At 40.9% G+C, this 16241-nt stretch overlaps 1 long non-coding RNA gene across 2 annotated transcripts; it reads right to left on the reverse strand.

The window, feature by feature from the left end:
* Window positions 1-1972: 1972 nt before the first annotated feature.
* On the reverse strand, window positions 1973-12772 carry LOC139625610 (uncharacterized). Of its 2 annotated transcripts, XR_011691945.1 has the most exons (4): window positions 11566-12772; window positions 8899-11468; window positions 3895-8437; window positions 1973-3753 (listed from the first exon to the last, which is right to left on the reverse strand). It is a non-coding gene; the product is annotated as an uncharacterized lncRNA (long non-coding RNA). The 2 variants fall into 2 exon arrangements; XR_011691944.1 differs by having other exon boundaries at window positions 8899-12772.
* Between the last annotated feature and the right edge of the window lie 3469 nt (window positions 12773-16241).

Below are 16241 nucleotides of genomic sequence, written 5' to 3' on the forward strand. Positions count from 1 at the left end.
TGGAGAAAGAAAGGCAAATGGAGAGATGAATGTGTGATAGAGGTAGATCAAGAGCAGGATAGAAAGAATAAGAGGGAGGAGCTGGAGTATGGAGGTTTTTATTGGTCTCTATAGTTAGTCGTGTCCACAAGGTTCTGTGCTAGGAATGATACTCACCCTATATATGCTTCCTTTAGGCCAAATCTATTAACAGGAAGCACCAGATAAATGTCCATTGTTATGCAGATGACACCCAGCTGTACTTATCAATGAAGTCAGGTGAGACTAACCAGGTGGTCAAACTTCTGCTGTGTCTTAAAGACATAAAGACCTGGATGACCAGCCTTTTTTTACTTCCAAATTCAGACAAAACTGAAGTTATTGTTCTTGGCCCTAAACACCTCAGAAATACATTATCTGATCATATACTGACTCTGGATGACATTACCTTGGGCTCCAGTGCTACAGTCAGAAACCTCTGGGTCATTTTTGACCAGGACTTGTCCTTTACACATAAAACAAGTCTAAAGGACAGCCTTCCTCCACCTGCACAACATTGTGAAAATTAGAAACATTCTGTCTCAAAAGAAAGCTGAAAAACTAGTTCATGCATTTATTACCTCTAGACTGGACTACTTCATAATCAGGATATTCCAATTTCTCAGCGAAGAGCCTCCAACTGATCCAAAATGCTGTGGTGTGAGTACTGACAGGAACTAGGAAAAGAGATGACATCTCTCCTGTGTTAGCTCCTCCTCACCTACAAAGACATTAATGATCAGGCACCATCGTATCTTAAAAAGCTTATAGTTCCCTATTATCCTAAAAGAAGGCTCCACTACTCGTGGTTTTTCCACTAAAATTTGCGGGTATAAGGGAGTTTTTATACGATCAGATCCTTTCTGATCCAAAGCTGATTTCACCGATACCGATAAAATACCAATACAATACCGATACGATACAGATACTTTGTACAAAGGCTTAATATGTTCAGAGAAGGGAAATAATAAGTAGACTATAACCATTTCAAATAAGACTACTCTTTCCTATTCTTTAATAATAAAGTAACATACATTCAATTCACCATTTAGCACTTTCAAAAGATCAAAAATTGTCCCACCAACTAAGAAACTTAAAAGTTGCATGTTAATTGATACTTCAGCATCTGAATCAGACTCCCTTGAAAACGCTTAATAACTGTGGCAAGCATGCTCTCCTGTTAGCATCGTTAGCACAGCTGAGCGTCTGGGCATCTTGCTTAAAGGCTAACCCAAGACTAATTCATTTGCTGGCTAATTTGCTAGTTAACAAGCTAAGTAACAAGCCATATATGGTGAGCACAGTCACTAATATGTGGAGTTAGAGCTAACATATGAATAAAATAACACCAGAATTTCTAACCCCTCAAAAAGCAGAAGCACAGACTTCTTCACATCCTGTTAATCAATGAACCACAAGCGATATTAATTGTTTAATATTTACATTAAAAGAAATCCTCCCAAAGACATCAACACTACACAGCCGAGAGGTCACTGAACACTCCGTTCTGTGGCTCATGTATTTATAGAGCCGTAGTTCATATGAGTATGACAGGCGGAAGGAGAAGTAGTTCCTACCAACAAGATATCTGTCCTCATTCTGCAGGTCTCTCTGCCTCTGGAGCAGCAGGATCCAGATCCACCACTACTCATCTTTACTATTAACCACTGTTACCTGTCATTATTATTGATAACACCATTACCTACACAGCTGTTCCTGGTCTCTCTCTCTCTCTCTCTTCTCTCTCCTCTCCTCTCCCCACCCCCTCTTTTTATCTTCTCCTAAACCCAACTGGTCGAGGCAGACGGCCGCCCCCCCCCCGAGCCCGGTTCTGTTGGAGGTTTCTTCCTGTTAAAAGGGAGTTTTTCCTCCCCCCTGTCGCCAAGCGCTTGCTCTTTGTGGGAGCTGTTGGGTTTTTCCTCTGTAACAAAGTAAGGTCTTGACCTGACCCTGTAAAGAGCCTTGAGATAATGTATATTATGATTTGGCGCTATACAAATACAATTGAATTGAACTGAATTGAAGGTATCGATCTTTTAATGTGAGAATCGATCCCGAAACAGAAACGTTTGGAATCGGAAGTATCGATATTTCAGTATTGATCCACACACCACTACTAGCCACCGTGCAAACTGGTAAAAGTCTGTTAAGGTATTGGAGCCTCCGTATGAGATAAGTACAATAAATGTGATGTGGGTTCATCATGGAATATTTTAAGTTTACCATCTTAAAACGAAATTAGAACTCTACAACATAAGATTAATTTGCATTATGTAAGTTATATACTTACTTGCACTTTTTTTGCATCACATCTGCACTGCACTGCACACAGGTCATGCTGTCTAACACAACACAATATTTCCTAAATAGTGTACCAGCACTTTACTGCTGTGGACAACCAACATTTCTACTGTACTGGTAAACATATAACACACACACCATGTACCTTCTCTGCCTATGTTCCCATGCTTTGTTTCCAGTTTATCTGTATTTTATTATCAATGTATTATCATTATTGTTACTATTATCATTATTATATGTTATCTTATTTTCTTACTTCTATAGGTAACTGTTAATCTTGAATGTACACTGCCACTGTAATTTCCTTTCAGGACATAATACAGTGTTAACTTTGTATAATTTGTCTTTCACATGCAAATTATTTTAGTCTACATGGTGAGGTTTTGTTATGAAACAGTCCAATGTTTTTAGAATATTTAAACATCACTGCAGAGTGGCCGTAAATGCAGCTGTCACAGAACCAAGGTATTTTCAGGAGTTACATTAATGATGTAGATATTTTATTTGAACACATAACAATAAATCAAAAGGATTTAAAAAAAAAAGATTTAATTGAAATGATTATTGACACCATACAACATTTAACATAACTATATACAATACACAATATGTACGGAGACATAAGGTTGTGTGCGCGTGCATGTGTGTGCGCGTGTGTGTTCATGTTTATGTGTGATCATGGTGAGGAGGGGGGTGAACAGTGTGATGAAAACAAGGAAAAACCAAAAATGCATGTTATTCCAAAAAACAAAAATGGCATCCTTACATAAATCAGAATTCCCCGGCCTATTAATGGGCTGAATATTAAAAAACATTAAAACCCACAATCAGGTCGGAAAAACTGCCGGTTCCAACTGAATCAAACAAAAAATAAAAGAATGACTAGAACAACAAAAAACAACAACAAAGTTTTAAAGGCCGCTTCACCGCCCTTTAATGTGGGTTTAAATGGTCTCAAAAATACTTTATAAAATGTTGTTCCCCAAAGCGGTGAATCACGCAGAAATAGACCAGGGCTGTCAAAATTTATGTGAGAATGACTTTCCACCGAAATCTCTCATAAATGTGTTCATCACACTGTTCACCCATTGTCTTCAGTTTTTTAACCGTCCCGGTTTAGCAGCCCTCCTCCAGCGCCTGGGGGAGATGGAGAACAAGATGATAAACATCTCCAGGAACTTCTGGTGCAGGTGCTGCAGGTCCTGCTTCGTCGCTGCAACTAGACCTGTGATCTTTCTGTAATGATGAGGATGTCCAGGATGGTTCTTTCCCGCCAGGACTGGTGGAAGAAGGGAAGCAGGTTGCACCATCTTTGGCCACCTGCGCCAAACCATCAGACACTGGCATCCAGACTGAGGTTGGATCAGATGGTTTCCTTGGCTCTCTGCTCCCCGCGTTGGACATAGCTGTCCCCAGTTATCCATATACTTTCCCCTGTGGAACAAAAGGCCATTTACTTTTTTTTACCTTCATAAGGAGTATTTATAAACAAATAAAATAAAATTAAAAAATGTTCGCAATTTTGACAAAGTATTGTGAGTTGTCATATGCTTAAAAAAACGATTGTTCACTTACGGGACTGTTGTGAGACAATCCTGGCTCCTCTGTCATCATAGGCTATTGTAGTTTAACACTGAAATATGTACATAATGTTATTTGTTATCTCTTTCCCTTTAGTTTTATAAATTAGCCTGCCATTGTATATTGCCAACCATATAGCCCATATCATGTTATTTGCCACTTAATAACTAAGTTCATGGAAATGTTTATAAATCATGATACAGGTAATCGAAATAAACGAACTTGATTTAAAATGAAAAGCATACCTTTCAAGAGATCCTGCTCACAACATTTTTCTTGCTTCCACTGCACAGTACAGTAAAGTCAGCCCACTTTAAGTACAGTAAGGACAGTCTGGGTGGGGATGGGTATTTGATTGACAGCAGAGTCAAATTTTAAAAGAAGCAGGAACTTCACACATTCCCTTTTCTTCTACTTCTGGCCTGGTGAACTTAAGACTGACCTATACAGCGAGATAATGCCGCTGTGTGCTGCCATCAACATCATCAACCCATCAGATTGCAAAGGACAACAGTTGTTTTTGGTAGGACAGTATCAAACAAACAAATTCAAGGGCATTTTAGAGGTTGCATACTGTATATCTGGCCATAATACATCCATGTAGCCGAAGATGAAAGTTAACTAGCACTGTTTTTTTTTTTTACAATCTCTGAAACTGATCCTATAGATTTGATTAATTAAAGTGTTGATGTGTAATATAATGCAAACAGCTTGACCGTTTAAAAAACTCTTTAAAAGTTCAATGAGCAATGTGATTTTTTGCAATGGAGAAGTTCAGATAGCTATAAGCTACTCTGGAAGGCAAAACAACTGCTGACCAGCCCTCTTTATTCTGCTTCAGTTACAATCTGCAATTACCCAATATTCTATAGTAATTCCTGGTAATTATACTACTACAATTTGTCATTTCACCCATTTTATTTGGCTGTCATTTCTTGGTAATTTCTTCACATTACTAGATTATTTCTACATAATTACCACATAATTAATAGTCTGTAAATTAAAGGGTTACCAATTTATCTAAATACAAACAAAACACAACAATACCAAGCACAGTGGAAGTTAGGGGAAAGAGAGAGACTTGCTGACTGCCACCAGTTTATATAGCGCAGCCATACCAGAGGCTGGGACTACAGAATAGGATTTGAGATCATCGAGGTAACTTTGGGTTTAACTATGGGTTTTCAGTCCTGTGATGGTGGTTCACTTGTTACCAGGGTAAATCACCATGGTTACTTATGCTGAAGTCCTAACTTGCTCCAGGGCAGGTTACCTTCAGAGGATCAGATCAAAACCTGTCAACAGCCCAACTACTGACCTGGAAAAATTGAATTATCATTTCTACAGGATCCCGACAGGAACAAAAAAGTTTACAATTGCGTGATAAATAATAAAGATAAGTAGATATTTGTGTAGATCAGTGGAATCATTTTGCTGTTGACTCCGGTTTAATAACAGAGCATCTTTATATTATAAATAAATATTTCAGTCAGACTCACCTCATCAGACATGAACCTCAGTCTGACTAACAATTGGAAATGATGTTTAGTTTTTCTTTTTTATTCTAGTCATGTGATCATACTGTTCAGATCTCACCCTTTTGAATGTCATGTTTGGATGTTGCTGCAAATGAAGTTACCCACAGGTATCACAGTTTCATCTTATATTATATGAATCATTATTAACCATATATTGATGGCTCTGAAGATGTTGTTTGTAATTAACAACTCTGACTCTTTCACATGAACAACCAGTAGCTGAAGAGGTAAACCCAAGGTCAACTGAACTAGTTGATAACCAGCTTCGTATTGCAGGTTATCCAGGACGGTTGATGTTAGGCAACCTCAAGTTAAGGTTAAGTCCTTGGTATGTTAAACTTGCTTCATAGTACAGGCCTCAGTTGAACTAAATCCTCCTGACCAGAGAACTCCACCCATCAGGTCACTACAGGGACAGACCTGCTCAGAGAGGGTCGTCGCACCCCCACCCACCACAGATGTAATCCTGAGCACATAGCTCTTCCCACTTTCACTGCCACTGAAAGAGACCAGTCTCAGACTGCGTCAAAACCTGATGGGAGAAAACTCCAGTAACCGAACAGAAACCCTAAACCAAAATGCACGAGTAACACATACCACATTTCAACCAAAACAGAGACAAAATGACTAGAACACTGTTCTCCCCCAAAAGGAAAAAAACACCACTCTCATGTATGATATGTCTCAGATAAATTTTAACTAGAAGGTAGTCTGCAATTTTGAAAACATACCCAAGCACCCAATGCCCAATTGACAAACCCTAATTTCCACAGGAGGTAGCACAACACCAACCAAACGGGGTCAAATGACCAAAAATGACCATAAGATCACCACAAAAATCAGCTTCATCTTACCAAAACACTCTATCCTGGATGACCCCCCAATTTGGGTTATACCTAGCCTCAAAAAAACCTGAGCATAGCATAAAAACTTACTTCCCCTTTTTCCCATTCCCAAGCATGACCAGTGCCACAACAATCTACAACAGTCCAACAGAATTAACTTATAATTTAAGACCACAAATTATGATTCAGGGTCATAACACCAACCCCAACAGCTGTGATTCAGGATTAGGTTAATCATTGTCATCTCCTCTTGAGTGTACTATGCTGTGCTTACTTACTCACAGGCATTGCCTACAGTTAGCTAATTTAGTGTTAGCTGTTGTAGATGTGTACAAGCTAGCTCTTGTTAAACTATTTAGTTCAGGGACAGAGAAATTTTGTACGTGAGGCATGAGAGGCAGCTGTAGATGCTGACAACTGGAGCCCTGCACTGGGCAAGGAGGGTGGTAGGGGGTTCTGGTTAGAGGGGTTAGTCCGAATAAAGTGACTAGTAGATTTTCTCAGATGTCACCGACTTTCTCATCTAATTCTTTCTCCCCATCTTCTCAACAGCACCTTGGCCTCATCACTCCTGCCTCAGCTGTTATCCTCCCTGGACTCTAAGACACCATCAAAACTGCTTTCGACTGCTGCTGACTAGAGGGACTCTTCTCTGATTTTCATCATATACCTTTCTGTAAAAAGTATACAGTTAATTTTGAATGGTTTATCAGAATGTACTTGTTTGAGATTTATATTCAAATAAATATGAGCTTACTTGTGTTTGTAGCATACAGTCTTGTGTAAGCAAAGCATAATCCAAATGATCATTAATTACTAGTTAAGTTGTACAGTATACAGTTATTTATCTTTAATATATGTTACATCATCCTGTCAGAGGAGAGGGACAGCAGACTGGCTTCAGCCTGCTGTCCCTCTCCATTGTCGTCTCCTGTTCTACAGATGCAGATGCTGGGTAGATTCATTTCATTCTTCCTTCAGTACAGATGTGAAGGAATGTCACCACCTGCTGGTGTAGTTAGTAACTGCAGGTCACATTTGTGGATTTTTTACCCTACAGTTCAGCTGCAGTACAAATGGGACAAAATTAAGCAAACAAATGGGAGGGAAGTCACAATGTCACTGATAGGAAGCGATCCACAAATGTGCAAAACCTATTTCAGATGAACAAACAGATCCACAAATGTGTAAATGCTTACAGACTAAGTCATACTTATTCGCTCCGTATTTGAAAATGAAAAAAATGAAAATGAAGAGTGGCAGCGTGGTTTATATTAAACTTTGTTCAATTATTTATATATATTACCTATGGGATATGAAAAGTGTATATTTTACTGCACTCTGTCTATTCTGTTTTTCCGTCTGTTTGTGGAGATTTGAGTTTAGATGATTTTAACTAAAGCCCAGTGTTAGTGGGTCTTAGCAGGTTTTTTGACCAGTGGAAATGGGGCTAAACAAAAGCTGAGGCTGCAGCAATTAAATGATCACATTGCAAGGTAAACCTGTGTGGAAAACATTTCTCTCCAAAAGGTCAACAACTGCCCAATGCTTATTTGAATATTATCATTCTGGTTCCCTGTTTAATAGTATTTTACTATTTACTAGTATTTACTTAAATAAAAGCATATGACCCACAGATGTGCATTATAAAGATCAATCTGGAACGGGTAAATAAACTAAATTTTAAATGTTTTATTTTAACATTCTGGTGTTTGTCCTGTATTTTAATAGTCAAGGACATCACACACTATCCCCACCATCAATGCCTTGTCCAGAGGGATGAGAAAGTAATTATACTCTTGAATCCAGGCAATTTAAGAGGAAAAAAAAGGTTGACCAAGAATTTCACAATTAAACTGGAAAGCAGAAGTAAATCCGGTCCAGCAAGAAAAGCATGACAGTGAATGTCCAACTGCACTTATTGAACCAAATGTAAAAAAGTCTATAATACAGCAGTAATATGTGTGAGATTGTGGATTACACAGCAGTAAAATGTAGTGTCATAATTACACAAAATCTGTGTAGTTACAGCCTTTCATGTTAGCCTTACAGAGTCTGGATATGGAATATTTGTAACTCAGTTTCTGTATCTCTAGCTGCAGTTTTGTGGAGTCCCTGCTATAAAAAGGGGGTCTCCCGCCTTTATCTTTCCCCCTTTTTTCGCCTCCAATGATATCCTGGTCTTGGCCTCCTCACCAAAACAGAACGCACACAACACTAGTCACTAGCCAGTTACACTTGGTGCCGTGACCTGGATCATCTCTGATCAGTGCTTGTCTGGTCCTCAGGGTGCAGCTGCTAAGGCCAGTCAAAGGCCCCTCTACTGCTCTTCCTGGCTCTGTGGCTTTGGGGAGCAATGCTTGCTCCTGAGTGTGCACAAGGTGAGCTAAGCGATGAAAGGGTTAAAGAGACGCTTGTGTTCTTTTATTTTGAAGTGTGTATTTTCATTATTAGTATTGATATTACTATTGTCTCTCTCATGATCTTGTTTTATGTTATTTTGTGCTGGTGAGTCTGTTGTGACCAGCCAGTGCATTTAAACAACTTTGGTCACTTTGGTCAAATGGAAACTCCCATCACCATTGGTCCACCAGATACGAAATATGGCGTTCAACGGATTGCTGTTTGGTAAAGTTCTTTTGCTACCAGTCAAAGGCCAGGCAACCGTCAGACATGTAACCATCAGTCAGGCCACTGTCACACTGGCTGGCCACATAACCAGCAGGGTTACAATTCAACCCATGCACATTGTAGGCTGCACTGTGCCCCAGTTAGTTCAGTCCTGGTCATGTTAGGCACAGGCCTCTCATTTCCCTGTGATGCCATCCACTTCTCCCTATGATGCTGATTTAAACTAGCCTGCCCATGTAGTGAGAGGGGTAGCATGGGCAAAGCTGGTAACACCCTTAGTAAAGACCAGGATTTGCACTTGCTCAATGTGAATTGCTGTAGTAATCTTTCTGATGACGAAACAGTGATTGTTGTGGGGCCACATAGGGTGGAAGGAGCTTGCAACTTGTTTTATGCTCCTGTGTCCACTGGGGGCCAGTCTGCTTTAAGGGGGATGCTTGACTCAGGGAGCATGTTATGTACGCTCAGTGTGGAGAAATCTAATCTTAGAGCCACTGGTGTGCTCCCAAGTCCTCAGCCTGTGCCTGAGAAAGTGGTCCTTGTTGGCTGTAGTGGCCTTATGACACAACCCAGATGTATTTAAAACCTTGAAGTTGACATTTATGGGCCAAATTCATTGTGCCATCTTTCTTGTTCCAGGACAGAGGGAAGAGCTTATCATTGGAAGCAATGTTATCAGGCCCACACTTCAAAAGATGAAATCTGATGAGAAGCTTATCCGCTCCACTACATCAGACACAGAGTGTAAGCAGTTCCTCAGTTGCTCAGATGACTGAATAGATTGGTACCATCAGGTTGCAGCAGGCTTTCCATGGCAGGAGTATCTGGTGTGGGGTAAGTTGCCCACCAGTGAGCCTGTGTCACCTGGATGCACTGTCATTGTGGAGCCCACTTTTTCCCATTCTGCCCCTAAAGACATTGTTGTGGGACGGTTTGTGGCACCCATGTAGGGAGATCACTGGGTCCCGATGAAGATCCTCAACCCAACTGAGAGACCTGTGTCACTTCGCCACAATGCAAAAGTGGCACATGTCTTCCCTTATGTCACTGTAGGGGACCCTCCCATCCCCCAGGGTGTAAGTAGGCCTCAGGCAAATGACACTGGCTCTAACTCAGACACTACCTCTGACTCCCTTCAGTGGCTTAAAGACTGTGGATCGGTGGACATTGATCTTGAGGGCTGCAAACAGTCATATGAAGGGGAACAATGACTGGTTAACCTTGTGCTCATTTACCAGGCTGTCTTCTCCAAAAACGAGCTAGACTGGTGGGATGCAAAGGAGTTTGTCCATTGCATTCACTGATGATCGCCCATTCCGGCTACCCTATTGCTGTGTCCCTCCTGCTCACCACTATAAAGTGAAAGAGGCATCATCAGTAAGTCAGTCAGTGAGTATGCTTCATCACTAGTCCTGGTCTGGAAAAAGTCAGGAGACCTGCACTGATTTTTCACTGGATGCCCACCCACTGCCCCACCAGGTCGTCTGTCTTGCTGCCTTTGGTGGAAATGCCTTTTTAAGCACGATGGATCTCACATCGGGGTTTGAAAAAATCCCCCTCCTGTCAGGTGGTCCACGGCCTTTACAACACCCTTAGGCCTATATGAGTACAACAGGTTTCCCCAGGGCCTGTGCAACAATCCCACATCCTCCAGGTGGATGTGACTTGAACTCTGTTAGCTAGATGGCCTTCTTGTGTTTGCTCTTCCTGAGAAGGAAGCCTTGAAACAACTAGAAACAGTCTTCTCACATCTCAGGGCTAACAGCCGGCACAGAAGAAGTGCCACTTTCTTTGCAAGTCTGTGAGGTTTCTAGGCCATGTGGTGGACAGCAGTGGTGTCTCAGCTGAGCAGGAGAAAGTGAGCGTCATCTCAGCTTTTAGGAAGGAGGACCTCATGATTGATGATGATGATTGCATTCCCTCTCAGTGGAAAGTTAGGTCTTTCCTTGGGATGGTGCTGTACTACCAGCATTTCATTGGCTGTTCTTCCATTGCTAAGCTGCTCAACACTTTGACTGCAGGGCAGAAAATGAGTGCTAAGGCTTCCTTTGGTCAGAAGAGAACTGGCAACTTTCAAAAACTGACTCCTCAGGATTGGGCTCCTGTCTGTGGGAAAACATTTGAGGCTCTGAAAAGTGTGCTCTTCAACAGTGTGTTGCTAGCACATTCCAAACTTTGACAGGCCTTTCATCCTCTCCACCAGTGCTTCTCTTGATGGTCTGGGCGCTATCCCGTCTCAAGTGCCTGCTGGCAAGGAGAGAGTAAGACCCATTGTTTTAGTGAGCAAGTATCTCAAATGCAGTCAAGCCAACTATCCTGCCCATAGGCTGGAGTTCTTGGCCCTCAAGTGGGCAATTTGTGATAAGTTCAGTCACTAGCTGAAGGACTACAGATTCACTGCCTGGTTGGACAACAATTCTGTCACTTACACCTTGACCAAGCTGTGAGCAGCATTAAGTCTCTAAACTGGCTCCATATTCCTTTGAGATCAAACACATCCCTGGCAGGTCAAATGGTGTGGTGGATGCCCTCAGTAGGGAACCATTTGTGAAGCCTGTAAGAGAGTGGCTATTATGCAAGCTCTACTCTGAGCTCCTAGATATGGCATGCAATGTCAATGATGGATGTGTGCAGGACACCTTCCATCTTACCTGCAAGCCACAGTCACCAGCGGGTCTCTTGCCTTCTGAAGATGATGTCTCTTTGATTCCTCTTTTGACGCATAAGACTCTACACCTAGGCAGCATGCAGCATCTCTTGCTGACCACCTCTCCATTTTGGCACCTCCTGGCCAGGACATGTTGCCTTCCTTGTCTCTTGCTGACCTTCAGTCACACCACCAGCAGGACCTAATCATCTCTAGCTCAGTTTGTTGAGAGGAAAAACAGACACTCTAGATATGAGAGCTGCAATCAGCCAACAATGAAAGTTCCTTAGGCAATAGGATAAATGGACAGAAGAGGTTTCAGTTTGTTGTGCCTGAGTCCCTGAGGGCAGCCGTATTGTCCGGTGTTCATTACCGTGCTGGTCTTCAAGGTCAGCCCCGCAAACTTTCTCTGGCTCGCCAGCGTTTCTTCTGGGATGACATGGAGAAGGATGTCTGTGATCATGTTAAGTGCTGCCACAGATGTGGCTCCTGAGCCTTCTGCAAGGCCCCATTGGAAAGCATTGCTACTCTAGAACATGTGTGTTGACTTTTGGTCAGCTGAGGACAGTAACAACAAGTGTTCTTGTGATCACAGATCACTTTGCCAAGCTGGCACATGCATTTCCCTGTCAGGACCAGACTGCCAAGAGGGTTGCCACGAAGTTGTTGGACAACTTCTTCTGCATTTATGGCTTCTCTAAAGGCCTTCATTCTGACCAGGTAGCAAATTTTGAAAGTGAGTTGGCTACTGAGCTTCTGAAGTTGCCTGGGTTGACAAGTCCCATACCTCACCTTACCATCCAATGGGGAACTGTGGAATAGAGAGGTTTAACTGCACCCTGGGCAACATGTTGAGCTCTTTACCCCTTTGATCCATGCATAAATGGCTACAGTTGATCCAGACTATGATCTTTGTATATAACATCTTTCTACTTGATGTTTGGGAGAGTCCCTGGGCCGCTGCTTGACCTCCGCTTCAAGATATGACCGTGACTATGATGCTCACATTAAGTCCCTTTTGGAAGACCTGCACTTTGCTATGGAACTGGTTCAGAAGCACCGTACCGCTGCACAGAGACATCAGTGTCTTCAGTACAACAAACAGGTGACCAGGTGTCTCTGGCAAACAAAGGTGTCAAGGGGAAATGCAAGCTTTCTGACAAGTTGATGTCTGTTGTTTACACCGTGGTGGCCTCAAAATCACTGATAAAGTTAATTTCTGCACATACCTCCTTGTGAAGATGCAGCAAGGTCAACCTCCTGCTTGATGAAACAGCAGCTTTGTACGGCTCTGAGAGGTGTGGCCCCAAGGAAGGAATGACTGCAGCACATCTGTTGTAATTATTCCGCTGAAACGGACACAAGTGACAACGTTTTTCTAACCCTGAAAACAGAGAAAATAAGCAGTGTATGGCACGGACGCTGTTCCAATGCTCAGATGTTTTGCCATTAACTGTTTAGGGTACATTATTCAAATACAACTTTTTGTCATAGATCTTTGAATATCTTTGCTCCTTTTAAATTGATACAAGACCACAAAGACAATGAAAAAGTAAAATTAAATGACGTAATCTATAACATTGTATACATATTCTTTGTTCCCACCTGCAGCCTATGGCCTCAGAGGAAATACAATGGGTGTAGGCCAAGCCTTGATTGAGACAAAAGCAGAGCTGGTTAAATTTTGAGTTTCATCTTTAGTTTTTAGTTTTTTAGTGATGCCAGATTGATCAGTGAGTTCTTTTTATCACCTCATTACTTAACAGTATTATCCTTAATGCTTTGGCAATAAAGACGTTCATACCAATAAAGCATTCTGAGGTGAAAAAAAAATCACTATGCATGAACTTAAAAGTAACACACACACACACACACACACACACATACACACACACTATAACTGACTTTTTTTCTGTCTCAAGGCTTGAGATATTTAAAAAAAAAAAATCCATGAGCGGTGACTCAGATGTCATCACCTGCATGCCTCATGTCCAGAATAAATAGCCAACAAGTTAGACGACATTTACTTAACTACTTAACTATTTAAGTTAGCTAACCATATTGGAACCTGTTGTTTGAAGGCAATCAGTGTTTTTCCACTCTAGTAACATTATACATATTCATATAGTTAAATACGCACCCACCAAAGTAAAATATCCGGACACCAGCAGTGTACTAAAGCTAAGCTATTTTATCTTTATAGGCTATGATAAATGCAATGAATTAGCAAGGATAAAACCACATGGTTGGCAGCGCGCGTTGCTGTGCTGAAATGTTTCTTTTCTTGATGCAAGAAAGCTTCAATTTTATTAAATTTCAACAACATAAATTCAAAAGCACTATTAAAAGAATACCAACTTACCTCTAAAATATGTTTGAGTAACTCAGTGGGAATCTTCTTGTACTCCATTTTGCATTTGCATTCAGTCCGCCTCAACTTGTAGTCCATAGTCAGGCGCATCCTCCCACTGTTTGAAGTGCACTGTTTTCTACAGTGTCAATATTTCATCTGTTGTTGGATTACTATGGTCTCAACTTCTGACGATAACTGGTTAGTGCCATGCTTCAATATGTTTTGTAGTAATACTTTTGTCTCACTTAAAAATGGTAGGAACTTCTGTGTACTTCCTTGGCTCCACCGCTCCAGCCTCTGTCCCTCTTCAATTTCCCTTTTTTTTCAATTTACATAGCTTAAATGAACATTGACAAAACTGCAGACAAAGCTCACAATTAGTCAAGACAATGGAAAACTGTGAGTTTAACTGTTGAAGTTCACATAACTAATGTATGACTCCAATACAAGGGCAGACTGTCCATCAGCAGCAGACCTAACCTCTAGCCCATGTATCATCATGTAAAAAACATGGATAGAAAACAAGGGTGGAGCTGAAAAGTTGAGAGAGAGGAAAAAGAAGTAGCTCCGGGCATGTGCAGCAAAGTGCCTCAAAATAAATTACTTTACTGACATTTTGTTTGGTGGTGGTGCTGCTAGTTCTACTAGCCTAGCTCCAGTACTAGCAGTGACATGGGTGAATATGAGCCCAGGCCCATACACAGATAGACCTCGGGTCGCGCTCGAGCACCTAACCTTTGGCCTCTGACTAGATTAGTGCTCTTTTATAGATTATCCTGTAAGATTCAGTATACTCATGATGATGGCAAGCTTCCCAGGCTCGGGGCAGCAAAGCAGCCCCAAATCATGATGCTTCCTCCAGTGTATGTCACTGCTGGGATGCTGTTTTCATGCTGGTATGTGGTGCCCTTTGTACGCCACAAGACATTTTTTCAGTAGTGTTGTGGAGTGTTAAGGTGCTCTTTGGCAAACTTCAGGTGCATAACAATGTTTTTTTTTGGAGAGCAGCGGCTTCCTCTGTGCTGTCCTCCAATGGACACCCTGCCTGTTCACTCTTTTGAGTGTAGTAGACTCACAAACAGAGATCTTAGTCAGTTCCAATGATTCCTTCCTTCAAGTCTTTTACTGTTACTCTAGGGTCCATCTTTACCTCATTGAAGATTATGCATTGTGCCTTTGGAGTCATCTTGGCAGGATGCCCACTTCTAGGGACAGTAACAACATTACTAAAATCATCTCCATTTATAGACAGTTTGTCAAACTGTAGACCGATGAACATCTAAAATCTTTGAGATAACTTTTTAACTTCTTCCAGCTTTAAGCAAATCAACTACTCTTGATCGCAGCTCTTCTGAGAGCTCTTTTCTGTGAGGCATGGTTCACATCAGCAGATGCTTCTTGTAAATAGCAAACTCCAAATGTTTGAGTGTTTTTTTCATCAAAGTAGCTCAAACCCACACCTTCGAACTTGTTTCATTGATTGGACTCCAGGTGTAAAAACTCCTGAAGCTTTTGTTGAATTCATTATCCGAGGGGCTCACATACTTTTTCCAACCTACACAGTGTGAATTTTTGAATTACGCATTCAATATGAGCAAAAACAATGGAATAATTTGTGTGTTATTAGTTAAAACACATTGTATTTGTTCATTATTGTAACTTTGATGAAGATCAGACCATATTTTAAGATACATTTATACATAAATACAGCTAATTCCACTAGGTTAACTTTTCTTGCCACTGTAATCCCTTAAAATTTGTCTTAAGGAAAAAAAGCTGTGTGGTTGGGCCCTTGAACAGTTACAGTCTGCTGAGGCTTATGGTTGCAATGCATCAACCATGCAGTTCCTACTGTTGGTATATTTTTGGAAGATTAGCCCTAATTATGATGCACAAAATAGATTTTTTGCTCATTTACCAATTGCAGCATAATGCTCCCTTCACTTCAGTACACAGAACAAACTTAGCTTTATTATTGCAACTTGACATAGGCCTACATTGTAGAAGATTTGTTGATATTGAATTATTATGGTTTTCAATTATTATTTTAAAGACCATGAACAAACAAACTGTTTGTGTGTGAAAACACCTCAAAACACAGCGTGGCATTGTTTTTTTTTTTTTTTTTGCCTATTCTCATGATAAATGTGGAAATAGCCAATGCTAAAGAGCATTGTCTCAGTGTAAATTGGGTATTGAAATGAATAAATATGAAAGTAACTTTGTTTATGTCATGTATGTAACATTATTTTTCTATCAATAATTATGAGAAGGATGCTCTTTTTTTTTTTTTTTTTTGCTTGAGCACCTGCCCCCCAAAAATGTCT

This window comes from Trachinotus anak, unplaced genomic scaffold (assembly GCF_046630095.1).
Source record: "Trachinotus anak isolate AG129_WGS33_773 ecotype Australia unplaced genomic scaffold, CSIRO_AGI_Tana_v1 ptg000009l, whole genome shotgun sequence".
Lineage (NCBI taxonomy): Eukaryota > Metazoa > Chordata > Actinopteri > Carangiformes > Carangidae > Trachinotus > Trachinotus anak.